Consider the following 12,069-nt stretch of genomic DNA (forward strand, 5'->3'; position numbering starts at 1 on the left):
GTATAAAATCCCACCGCATCCACAGCCCCCTTGCAAGATCCGAAGCACACGGAGAATCAGCTCCTGTGAGCTGTTTACCAGAGACTAAATGGGATTAGACCTACAGGATTGGGAAGCTTTGAGGTTCGGGTGGCAAGGAGCAGCCAGGGCTGCTTGGTCGGATGGGTCTTCAGAGGATAGGACAGCTCAGCAGAAAGGTTTGCAGAGTGACCCAGATTCCGGAGGTCCCAAAGAAATAGGTAAATCCTCTAGGAAATGAGCTGCAGGGAAGGCGTTGAAGGGAGGGAGTTAGCTGTCAAGTAAGCCTGGGAATGGAGGAGAAGGTTGGTGAGCCAGCAAGAAACAAATAGGTTTGACAAACTCTGTGTGCCACAGATGGGTTTAATTCTGCAGAATCAGCATTTCCTGGCAAATGCATCTGTCAGGAGAAATTCCAGCTCCTGTCTTGCCAGAGTGCATTCAGAGACTTCTGCTTGGAAAACAAATCCCTGCCTGCAAAACCCTCACTTCTCTTGCCTCTCCTATGGCTCATTTTTATTTGTCATTGCCAGTTATTCTAGCAGGAACTGATTGGAAGTGGTGTGTTCCTGTGGCCTAATATCTTCCACTGGAATGGGTTGCTGGGACTGTTTCATTTTCTGATTTACAAGTTAAATAACAAATATACATATTTATAAAAATCTGGGAAGTTTCAGCTTAGTTGTTGTAGCCTGAGCAAACATAACTCAGAAACACTCACAAGACTCCTGTATCTAATGGACCACGTTTGGATTGTGCTCCTAAGAGTCACTCTGGCTTTTTTGTAGCCTTCATGTGAGCAACCTCATTGCATTCATTTCCCATGTTGGGTGCAACAGCTGAAATTTCATTTCTGGGTATTAGGAAGACACAGCATGTTCCACCCCCTCTGCTCTGCTCTGCTCTGCTTTGCTCTCATGACCCCCCTTCCCCTGCAGTGCTGGGTCCAGTGCTGGAGCCTCCAACATAAGAAGGACATGGAGCTGCTGGAGTGAGTCCAGAGGGGGGGCAGGAACATGATCCAAGGGCTGGAGAGCCTCTGCTATGTGTTCAGCCTGGAGGTGAGAAGGCTCCAGGGATCTTTGAGCATCTTCCAGTACCTGATGGGGCTCCAGGAAAGCTGGGGAGGGACATTCAGCAAGGGCCTGGAGGGATGGGATGAGGGGGAAGGGTTTCAAGCTGAAAGAGGGGAGATTAAGATTGGATATTAGGGAAAAATTCTTTCCTGAGAGGGTGGAGAGACCTTGGCCCAGGTTACCCAGAGAAGCTGTGGCTGCCCCATCCCTGGAAGTGTCTCGGGCCAGTTTGGATGGGGCTTGGAGCTTGGAGCTGGGCTGGTGGGAGGTGTCCTTACTCATGGCAGAGTGTTTGGAACTGGATGATTTCCAATGTCCCTTCCAATCCAAACCATTCTATCATTCTATTCTCAAACTCTATAATTCACCTCCCTTCTTCCTTTGGCACCTTGTCCACGCACCAAGAGAAGGCAGAACTTTCTGGTTTTCTTTCCAAGACCAACTGAAGAGTTTCGAGTTCCCCTGCATCCTGGAGAGGACCCGCCTACTTCTGGGAATGAGGAGAGGTGACCTGAGAGTGACACAGGACACAGCTCATCACAGGACCTGGAGTCATCTCAGTACTAATGGGTGGGTGGGGAGAGCCTTAATTACACCTCTGCAAAAGGAAGAGGTGGGCAGAGCAATTGGGGACCAGTGTCAAGGAAACCCTTCTGAAAGTGGGATGTTCTAAGTCATTTATCCCCTTTCCCAAGGCTACAGTGAGGGACAGGAGACTTCCAAGCTCAGCACAGAGCCCCTCGGAAGAGCAGAGCTCGGTGTTGAGGACCAACACTCAGCAAAACATTGCAGAGAAGCCTCCAGCTTCTTCTTGGGAGTCTGGAGGTTTTTGGTTTTTTTGACTGGAAGGTAGAAAAAAATCTCTCTTCAGAAGAAGAGGGAGGCAGCAGGGGTAGAGTCCAGCAGCAGGAATGTGGTCTGTGCTGGGGAAAGGTGGCCTCAAGAATATAAATATGCTGAAAGAGATAAGGAAGCTGCTGATTGATAGAACAAACTGGTGCTAGAGTAAATATTTCAAGGTCTGCTTGCATGCTGGGAAGGAACTGGCAAGTCCTCAAATCAGGAAATGAAGACTGACAGGTCCCTCACGGGCCAAGGGACACGTTAGGAGAGATGGATGAAGCAATAAAAACTGGAATTCCTTGGATGAGGCTTTGAGCAATCTGGTCGAGTGGGAGTTGTCCCTGCCCTGGAAAGGGATGGGGGGTTGGAATGATGATCTTTAAAGCCTCTTTCAACCCAAATCATTCCATGGTTCTATGATTTTATGATTCTTTAGGAGGTCTGCAAGGCTGTGGTGTTGAAGGAGTGAACTTGGAGAGTTGGAAGTTGAAACTTGCTCAGCTTCTGGGGAGCCAGGTGGCTTTCAGAAAGGTTCCTCCACTCCCACATTTCTATTTCAGGGTGAGACTTCTGAGATGGGCTAGAGCTGTGCACGTGGGTTTCTGTGAGGCACCTGGAAACCAGTTGGGATGGCAAATGACCTGGTTTTTCCCACCCACTGGAGCAGAACTGGTTTGGGGATCAAAGCTGGTGAAATCACCTTGCAGAGATGCCACAGGAAGGGGGCCAAGTCACTTCCCTTCAAGAGTTTCACTGTTCTCTGGACATGAGAAGTGTTCAGACTTTAAATTAGAGGAGGGTAGATTTAGATTGGAAGTTAGAAAGGAGTTTTTCACCACTAGGAACCTGTTCTAGTGGGAGGTGTCCCTGCCCAGGGCAGGGGGGTTGGACCTAAATGATCTTAAAGGTCCCTTCCAACCCTGAAAATTTTATGAGAGTGGTGAGACCCTGGAAAAGGTTTCCCAGAGAGGTGGTGGAAGCCCCATCCCTGAAAGTTTTTAAGGCCAAGCTGGGTGAGGGTTTGATCAACCTGATCTAGTGGGAGGTGTCCCTGCCCAGGGCAGGGAGGGTGGACCTAAATGATCTTAAAGGTCCCTTCCAACCCTGAAAATTCTATGAGAGTGGTGAGACCCTGGAAAAGGTTTCCCAGAGAGGTGGTGGAAGCCCCATCCCTGGAATTTTTAAGGCTGGATGGGGCTCTGAGCAACCTGATCTAGTGGGAGGTGTCCCTGCCCGTGGCAGGGGGGTTGGAATTGGATCATCTTTGAGGTCCCTTCCAACCCTGAAAATTCTGATTCTCTTCTGCCAGAAAGCAGAATCCCTGCTCTGTGGAAGGCTCTGACCTGCCAAATCTATCTTGCTGTAAAAGTGGGGAGTATCAGTGTGGCAGAGCAGAGGACTGGAAGAACATCATCTGCTCCCTACCCTGGCAGAGCCCAGGATCTCCATCCCTGCTGCAAGCTGTGTTTCCTCTCAGGCAGACAAAGCTCTTTGCCCAGAGAATTCTGGTGCAACATAGTCATGGAATAAAGGCTTTCACTGGCCCAAGTGCTGGTGTAAACTCCTACATTGCAAAGACTGCTGGAGCCATCTCACACCATCCCCAGCACCGTCCTGCTCCACGTGGCTGAATGAGAAGGATGACTTCCCATGCCAGCTTTTCCCCATCATCCCAACCCTGAAGGTTTCCCCTTCTGAAGCTCCTTTTAATTGCTCAGGATCAAAGTTACCCAGAAGACTTTCAGGAACTTTCTTGGATCATCCAAGGATGCTGTCCTGGTTTGGGCCAGGATAAAGGGGATTTTCTGTCTTGGACTTTTGCTTTCAGCTGAGTCTCTTGGAAGGAGCTGCACTTGCTGGAATGAACAGCAAGTTTCTCAGGCAGTGTCTGCTGCTGGGACTGATCCCACTCGATGTTTAGAGTTCCAGCTGGAGAATGGGGTGCAGAACCAAGGCCACTGCTCAGCTCTGAGGAACATTTGGCCCTCTGGGAGGAGAAAAGGAGTCAAGAGGTCCCAGCTGCAGCCCTCCTTTGGGGAGGAACAGACAAGAGAAATGGCCAGAATTGACCAAACAGAGGATTCCATCCCATCCACCTCATCCTCAGGAGAAATTGGAGGGATCACCAGGGGCAAAGCCCTTCTGCTTCCCCTTCTTCCCCTGTGCCTCTTTGCTTGGGCATCCTGGGAGGATTCCATCCCTTCCTCTGCCTGTGCTCCTGCTCCATGCCAGCCTGAATCTGTGTGTTCCTGCCTCCAGCTCCCCACTGCTGCTGAGCCCAGGAGTCCAGCCTGGACTTTCCCAGGGCTGCCCTGCAGCCTGGGTGGGGATGGGAGAGTTCTTGGGGGAAAGGGGGGAGGAACCTGGGATCCATTTTCCTGGATATTTGTATAGATTTAGTCATTTTTCCTATTTCTCATTCCTGTTTCATTAAAGCTGTGTAGTTTAGTTTCCAACCCATCAGTCTCTCTCCCTTATTCTCTCTCCTTTCTTTATCAGGGAGGGGATTAATAGGGAGCATCTGGTACTTGGTTTAATTGCCAGGGCAGTGTTAAACCCTGACAGATTTATCAGTGCCCAACGTGGGGTGTGCCAGCACACCCGGACACAGTTTTTTTCCCTGAGCAAACAAAGCCACAGTTACTTCTTTGAGCCTTTCTGTCTACAGCCAATGTCCTCATTGAGCTGTTGCCAGACAGCTCAATGTCCTCTTGTCACCTGGAAAATCCATTTTCTTCTGCAGTCCATGGAGAAAAACCTGAGATAGCTCTCACCTGGCCCCCAAGATTTCTGCAAATGTGGGTGCACAACCTCTGGGCTGCAGCATCTCCTGGGACAGGGTTTTCATCTCTCTGCTTAAATGACAAGCTGCAGGCACAAGTCATGAACTTTCATTTCTGGTTTATGTCAACTTTTCTGATTTCCTTCTTTCCCAGAGCTGTTAAGGTGAAGGGGGTCCAGGGGTTGGTGTGTGCTCAGTTGGCAGCAGAGAAATTGATATTCTTCTACCTCCTCCTTCCAGATCCTGCATGACTCACCCTCTGTCTTGCTTATTTACTCCAGGCCTTTGACAGGAAAATAATTCAGCAGCTTTAAGCAGGGATCATTACTCAGGCCAAAAGTTAAGCTCTGATTATTGCTGTGATCTCTCCAGGATGCTTGGATTGTGTTGGAGGGTACATCCACATCTGGAGTGAGCAGGTTACCTCTAAAGAAAGGTTTCTCTGGAGTGCTCTGGAATTATAAACTCACTCCCCTACAAATGGGCTCTTGTTGGCATTCCCTGAGTGCACATCCAAGTCCAAGCCTGGGCCTTTTGGGCTGTTCTGTAATTTTTCCTAGCAGCATCCATCTCCTCAATGGCTTCAGAGAATCATGGAATGGTTTGGGTTGGAAGGGGCCTTCAGAGCTCATCCAGTTCAACATCTCTGCAACAAGCAGTGACATCTTCAACAGATCTGATTGCCCAGAGCCCAATCCAACCTGACCCTGAATATTTCCAGGGATGGGACTTCTACCAGTTCACTGGACCAGTGTTTCACCACCAGCACTGGAAAAGCTTCCTAAGCTCTGGTCTAAATCAACCCTCTTTTTATTTAAAACCATCACCCCTTGAATTTGGCTCCATGATGTAGGGGCTGATGTCTCCAGCTCTGTTTCTCTCAGATATGGACTCAGGCTGTGACCTTGCTTCCAATCCTAGCTGCTGGATGTCCCTAAGATGTAGGTATTGTCCTCTCCAGTCCTATCTCCATCTCCTGGATGAATTTTAGACCAGTTTTGAGCCTCGTTTTCACTCTTGGCCTCTTTTGAACCATCAATGAGGTTCTTCAACGACTTGCAAAGGTTTCTGTGCCTGGGGGCATCTCTTTTCCCAGGGCAGGAACCTCATTGTCTGCCTGTTTTGGGGAGGCAACAGGCATTTTAGACCTTTTCCCATCCCCTCCACCAAAAATATCCCTCTTTTTAAATAAGGAATTCACCAGTAAAGCTGCATCAACCCCACTGAAGCTGTAGGAGTTGGGCTTGTGGAGCTTTGTAGTAGAAGTTTTAATTTGGGGATGAAAAATGAAGGAGTTGGAATGTTCAAGTCTGGAAGAACCAGCAGATTAAGGGTTAAAGGAAAGGCATTTGTTGACTGCTCTGGATCACCCTGTGTCTGATTTCATTCAAATGAAGAGGAGGAACAAACTGACCTTAGATAAGAGTCTCCAGAGGATGGAGAGCAGGGTGGGAGCCATAAAACACCCAGATAAAGAAAACAAAAGAACTGGGAAATTCAGGAATTTTACTTAAGAGGGGTGAAATAAAAGGGAAAGGGAGCAAAACCAGCATCCTCTCTCTAGAGGCTGTGAAAGGCAAGTCCAAAATCATGGAACCATCGAGTGGTTTGGGTTGGAAGGGACCTTTTAAGGTCCTTTAGTCCAACTTCCCTGCAATAAGCAGGAAGGGACATTTTCAACTAGATCAGAGCCCAATCCAACCTGACCTTGAATGGTTCCAAGATTGGAGCATCCATGGTTTGTTGGGCTCTGCCAAGAAGTTCAGGAGCATGAGAACTGCATAGCTGTCAGCTCCTGGCTAATCTGTGGCATAAAAGTGACACTGGCCAGATCAGCTGGGCACACACATGTTGGCACTTGTGAGATAGTGATGAAATTAAATCTGGAAGGATGAGTGTGAGAGGGCAAAATCAACTTGCTTGGAGATTTTGTCTGATAAAATTGCTTTTTTTAAAAAAAAATTTTTTTTTCTCCTGGAAAAATCTTCCACTGAGTTTTATTACACTAATTTCCTGTAGACTACAGGAGGGAGTTTCTTGTTCCCAGGAGGAGTGTCTGCACATTATCTAATTGCTGATTAACAAGTAATGCTGGAGCAGGTCCTGGAGCTGGAGGAAAGTCCCAGATGAACTCTTGTGAGAAGCAGGCAAGGAGCCAGTGCCTGTTTCCTGGACCTCCTGGACCTCTTGGACCAAGGAAGGCTGAAACCCTCATCTCCATGCATGATGCCAGCCTGGTGCTTAGGGATCTGCTCAGGTGAGAAATCAGCTAAAAGAGAGAAAACCCCCAAATGTCAGTCCTATTATGCTGTCTCTCCACTCCCAGGCTCATTTATTCCTTTTACTCTTGACTGAGATTCTGGGAACCCTGAAGGTGTTCTGGGGGTTGAAGTGGAGTAAAGTTCCTACATGATGTCACTGGAGAAACATCTTTGGATCACTTTTTCTGTGTATTTGCCTTTGGATGAGCTGTTGGGTGGTTGAAACGAGATGATCTCTATGGTTCCTTCCAACCCAAACTATTCTATAGTTCTATGATAAAGCAAAATCTAAGCCTGAACCTCACAATTCTGCTCTGGTGAGGGGAGCTAGCACCCAAAAGAGGTGTTAGTTCCAATGAGATGCTGAGGACAGTATTTTTCTATCGTGTTTTGATGCATCAGGACCAGCCAGAAGGCAGGAGGGCTCTGCAGAGGGACCTGGACAGACTGGAGAGTTGGGCTGATTCCAAGGGGATGAGGTTCAACATTCCAAGTGCCGGGTCCTGCACTTTGGCCACAACAACCCCATGGGGAGCTCCAGGCTGGGCACAGAGTGGCTGAGAGCAGCCAGGCAGAAAGGGACCTGGGAGTCTGGATTGCCAGGAAGCTGAACATGAGCCAGCAGTGTGCCCAGGTGGCCAAGAAGGCCAATGGCATCCTGGGCTGGCTCAGGAACAGCGTGGCCAGCAGGTCCAGGGAAGGGATTCTGCCCCTGTGCTCAGCCCTGGGGAGGCCTCACCTCGAGTCCTGTGTCCAGTTCTGGGCCCCTCAGTTCAGGAAGGATATCGAGGTCCTGGAACAGGTCCAAAGGAGGGCAACCAGGCTGGTGAAGGGACTTGAGCACAGGCCCTATGAAGAGAGGCTGAGAGAGCTGGGGGTGTTGAGGCTGGAGAAGAGGAGGCTCAGGGGAGACCTCATCACTCTCTCCAACTCCCTGAAAGGAGGTTGGAGCCAGGTGGGAGTTGGTCTCTTTTCCCAGACGACTTTCAACAAGACAAGAGGACACAGTCTTAAGTTGTGCCAGGGGAGATTTAGGCTGGATATCAGAAAGAATTTTTTTTACGGAGAGGGTGATCAGACATTGGAGTGGGCTGCCCGGTGAGGTGGTGGATTCTCCATCCCTGGAGACATTTAAAAAGAGCCTGGATGTGGCACTCAGTGCCATGGTCTAGCAACCGCACCGGTGGGTCAAGGGTTGGACTTGATGATCTCTGAGGTCCCTTCCAACCCAGCTAATTCTATGATTCTATGATCTTGATAATGATGCTCAAGCTGCTGATGCTGAAGGCAGTGTTGAAGCTGTCCCAGTGGTTGACTCCAACTTTTCACTGCCTGTTAGGTACTAGGAAACATTTGTAATATTATCTCGAATCACAGAATTGTCACAGTTGGCAAAGACATCTAAGATCACCATGTCCAGCTGCCAACATCCCACCACTGCCCAATAACTGAAATATATTTATTTAAATCACCATACCCACCAGAACATGTCTTGAAGTGCCTCAACTACATGGGTTTTAGATACCTCCAGGGATGGTGACTCCACCACCTCCCTGGGCAGCCCATTCCAATCCTGACAACTCTCTCAGTAAAGAAATTCTTCTTGATATCCAGTCTAAACCTCCCTGGTGCAACCTCAGACCATGTCCTCCAGTCCTATTATTTATTATTCACTTGAGAGAAGAGCCTAACACCCACCTCCCTACAACCTCCTTTTGGGTAGTTGCAGAGAGCAATAAGGTCTCCTTTTAGCCTTCTCCTCTCCAAACTGAATATTCCCAATTCTTTCAACCTCTCCTCACAGGATTTGTTCTCCAGACCCTTCCCCAGCTTGGTTGCCCTTCTCTGAGCTCATCCCAGCCCCTCAATGTTTTTCTTGGAGTGAGGGGCCCAGAGCTGAACCCAGCACTCGAGGTGCAGTGCAAAACAAAAGAAAAGCTCCTTTGCTCTCCTGCAAACCCTTCTTTCAGAAAGGTCTTTCTTCCAGAGAAGAACCTGAAAAGCTCTCATCCTCTTTACACTTCCCAGAGCATCACATAAGACTTTTCAATGGACTGCAGAGTTTCAGCAAGTTGTTTATTTTTTTTTTCATTTTTCCCCTGAATTGGACATTTTAAACTCATGATCCCTTATAACACCCATCCCCAACTTCTTTTTCTGCCAGATGGCTGAAGGGGAGATGTCTCCATCCTGTATCCTTGCAAATGATGGGTCCACACTAAAATGTAAAGCTTTTGTGCTTGGCCTTCCCAAATTGCATCCTTTTTCTCAGGCTATAACTTGGATTTATTGGAGCCACACAGAATCCTCCTGTTTGCAGATTCTCCCACTTTGTCACCTGCAAGCTCAAGGAGTTTTTTTTCCAGTCCATCCTTCAAACTGGTAATTAAACCATTGCATCAGAGGATTCTGTGGGGTAGATCATTCCAGTCTGACAACAGCAAACTGCTGACAGTTATTTGCTTGTGATTTTAGCCAGGCTGTGGTTTCTTAGGTTGCTTATGTGACTGCCATGTGATCTGGTGCCAAAATTATTATTAACACTGAGCTATGTGACAGGTACCACTTTTACCCTAACTATAGATTTTCCCAGTTTCTCAGAGGTGGGAATAACACCCACCTGTCACCAAGCTCTTGCTGTTTACTCCCCATCTCCTCAATACCACTGAAAATTGGCTGATGATTTATTTCAGAGTTTTCTTATCAAAACTGGGGGCTGGGTTGATTCTCTGCCTGTCTCCAAAGTCTCCCCCCACCCCCTGTATCCTGATGGATGCTGAGGCTCAGGGAATTATCAGAGTTGGAAGAGACTTCTAGAGATCATCCAGCCCAACCAAAGCAGGATCACCTGGAGCACATCAGACAGGACTGCATCCAGCTGGGTTTTAAATATCTCCAGAGATGGGGACTCCACAACCTCCCTGGGCAGCCTGTGCCAGTGCTTTGCCACCCTCAGAGTTAAAAAAGCTTTTTCTTATGTTTAAATTGAACTTCCCATGTCCCAGCTTGTGCCCATTGTCCCTTGTCCTGTCCATGGGAGCTACTGAGAAGATTCTGGCTCCATCTTCCTTGCACCCACCCTTTAGATACTTGTAGACATCACCAAGATCTCCCTTCAACCTTCTCTTCTCCAGCCTAAAGAGTCCCAGCTCTCTCAGCCTTTCCTTAGAGATGCTCCAGTCCCCCACTTATACTTCTTGTCCTCCACTGGGCTCTCTCCAGTAGCTCCCTGTCTCTCTTGAACTGGGAAGACCAAAACTGGATGTAGAATTCCAGCTGTGGCCTCACCAGGGCGGAGTAGAGGAGGAGAATGATCTCCCTTGACTGGAGTCTGGATCGACAGGAAGCTGACCATGAGCCAGCAGTGTGCCCAGGTGGCCAAGAAGGCCAATGGCATCCTGGCCTGGATCAGGAAGAGTGTGGCCAGCAGGTCCAGGGAAGGGATTCTCAGCCCCTCCCTGGCTCTCAACAGCTTTCCCTGGACACACAGGAGCAGCACAGCACAGGGATGGCTCTTCCATGGAATAGGCTTGAGGATTACCAAGCATCTCTGTCCTTCAGAGGACAATGATGCTCAAGAGAGGAGAATGATGATAATCAATCACCTCTGTCCTTCCACACCTTGAGTCCTGTGTCCAGTTCTGGGCCCCTCAGCTCAGGAAGGAGATTGAGGTGCTGGAGCAGGTCCAGAGAAGAGCAAGGAGGCTGTGAAGGGATCCAGCACAAGTCCTGTGAGGAAGGGCTGAGGGAGCTGGGGGTGTTGAGGCTGGATAAGAGGAGGCTCAGGGGAGACCTCATCACTCTCTCCAACTCCCTGAAAGGAGGTTGGAGCCAGGGGGGGGTTGGGCTCTTTTCCCAGGCAACTCTCAGCAAGACAAGAGGGCACAAGAGGTCTCAAGTTGTGCCAGGGGAGGTTTAGGTTGGACATTAGAAAGAATTTCTTTCTGGAGAGGGTGATCAGCCATTGGAATGGGCTGCCCAGGGAAGGGGTGGATTCTCCATCCCTGGAGATATTTCAAAAGAGCCTGGATGTGGCACTCAGTGCCATGGGCTGGGAACTGCAGCGGGAGTGGATCAAGGGTTGGACTTGATGATCTCTGAGGTCCCTTCCAACCCAGCCAATTCTATGATTCTGTGATTCTATACTCTTCTTTATACAGCCTGGGATTCCATTTGCCTTTTTGGCAACAAGGGCACATTTGGTGGTAGCCTTTTTTTTCTACAATACCCAGAGTTCCCTATTGTGAAGAACCAGGAGCAGGTGAAACAGGATGGGTTGCAGTAGATGCCCAAGATTTCTTTTCCCAACACCTCTGTCCCTGAACACCACTTCATTTGGCTGATGGCCTTTGCTGATTGCAGATTCACCTTGAAACCACCCCAAATTTTTTGCTGAGACCTGTGCCATCCCTCATTTCAATGGTATTGTTTCTGCTGGGTTAGTTTGTTAATCCATGGAAATCTCCTGAACATCTGTGGTGGCAAAGTGCCTCTGTTGCTCCTGTGTTAGACGTGGTTGGTGTCTCCACACCTGTCCTCCCTTCCACTCTGCATACACTGGAGGCTGGAAGCAAAAAAAAAACCCATCTGATTCTGTGCAACTCAAAGCTGTGAGACTGCAAAACCAGTTTGACACAGAAGTGGTACCTCCAAGCATCACAGAAACATGGGATGGTTTGGCTTGGAAGGGACCTTTAAAACCACTGAGTTCCAATCCTTTCCATGGGCAGGGACACCTCCTGCTAGACCAGGCTGCTCCATCCAACCTGTCCTGCAACACTTCCAGGAAGGGAGCAGCAACAACTTTTCTGGGTAACCTGGGCCAGTGTCTCACCAACCTCACAGGGAAGAATTTCTTCCTAATATCCAAATAATATCTAATATCTAATATCTGAATCTCCCCTCTTTCATCTTGAAATCATTCCCTCCCATCTTATCACTGCATGTCCTTGTCAAAAGTCCCTCTCCATCTTTTCTGGAGCCCCTTCAGGGACTGGAAGAATGTCACAGAATCACAGAATCATTTGGGTTGGAAAGGAGCTCTGAGATCATCAACTCCAACCCTTGATCCACTCCCCCCGTGGTTCCC

General features: G+C 48.7%; 1 protein-coding gene across 1 annotated transcript in view; it reads right to left on the reverse strand.

The window, feature by feature from the left end:
* TOP1MT (DNA topoisomerase I mitochondrial) overlaps positions 1 to 12,069 on the reverse strand; it is a 163,102-nt gene that overhangs the window by 58,293 nt on the left and 92,740 nt on the right. The window lies entirely within an intron of this gene.

The sequence above is a fragment of the Heliangelus exortis genome, chromosome 2 (assembly GCF_036169615.1).
Source record: "Heliangelus exortis chromosome 2, bHelExo1.hap1, whole genome shotgun sequence".
In the NCBI taxonomy this organism is placed as follows: domain Eukaryota; kingdom Metazoa; phylum Chordata; class Aves; order Apodiformes; family Trochilidae; genus Heliangelus; species Heliangelus exortis.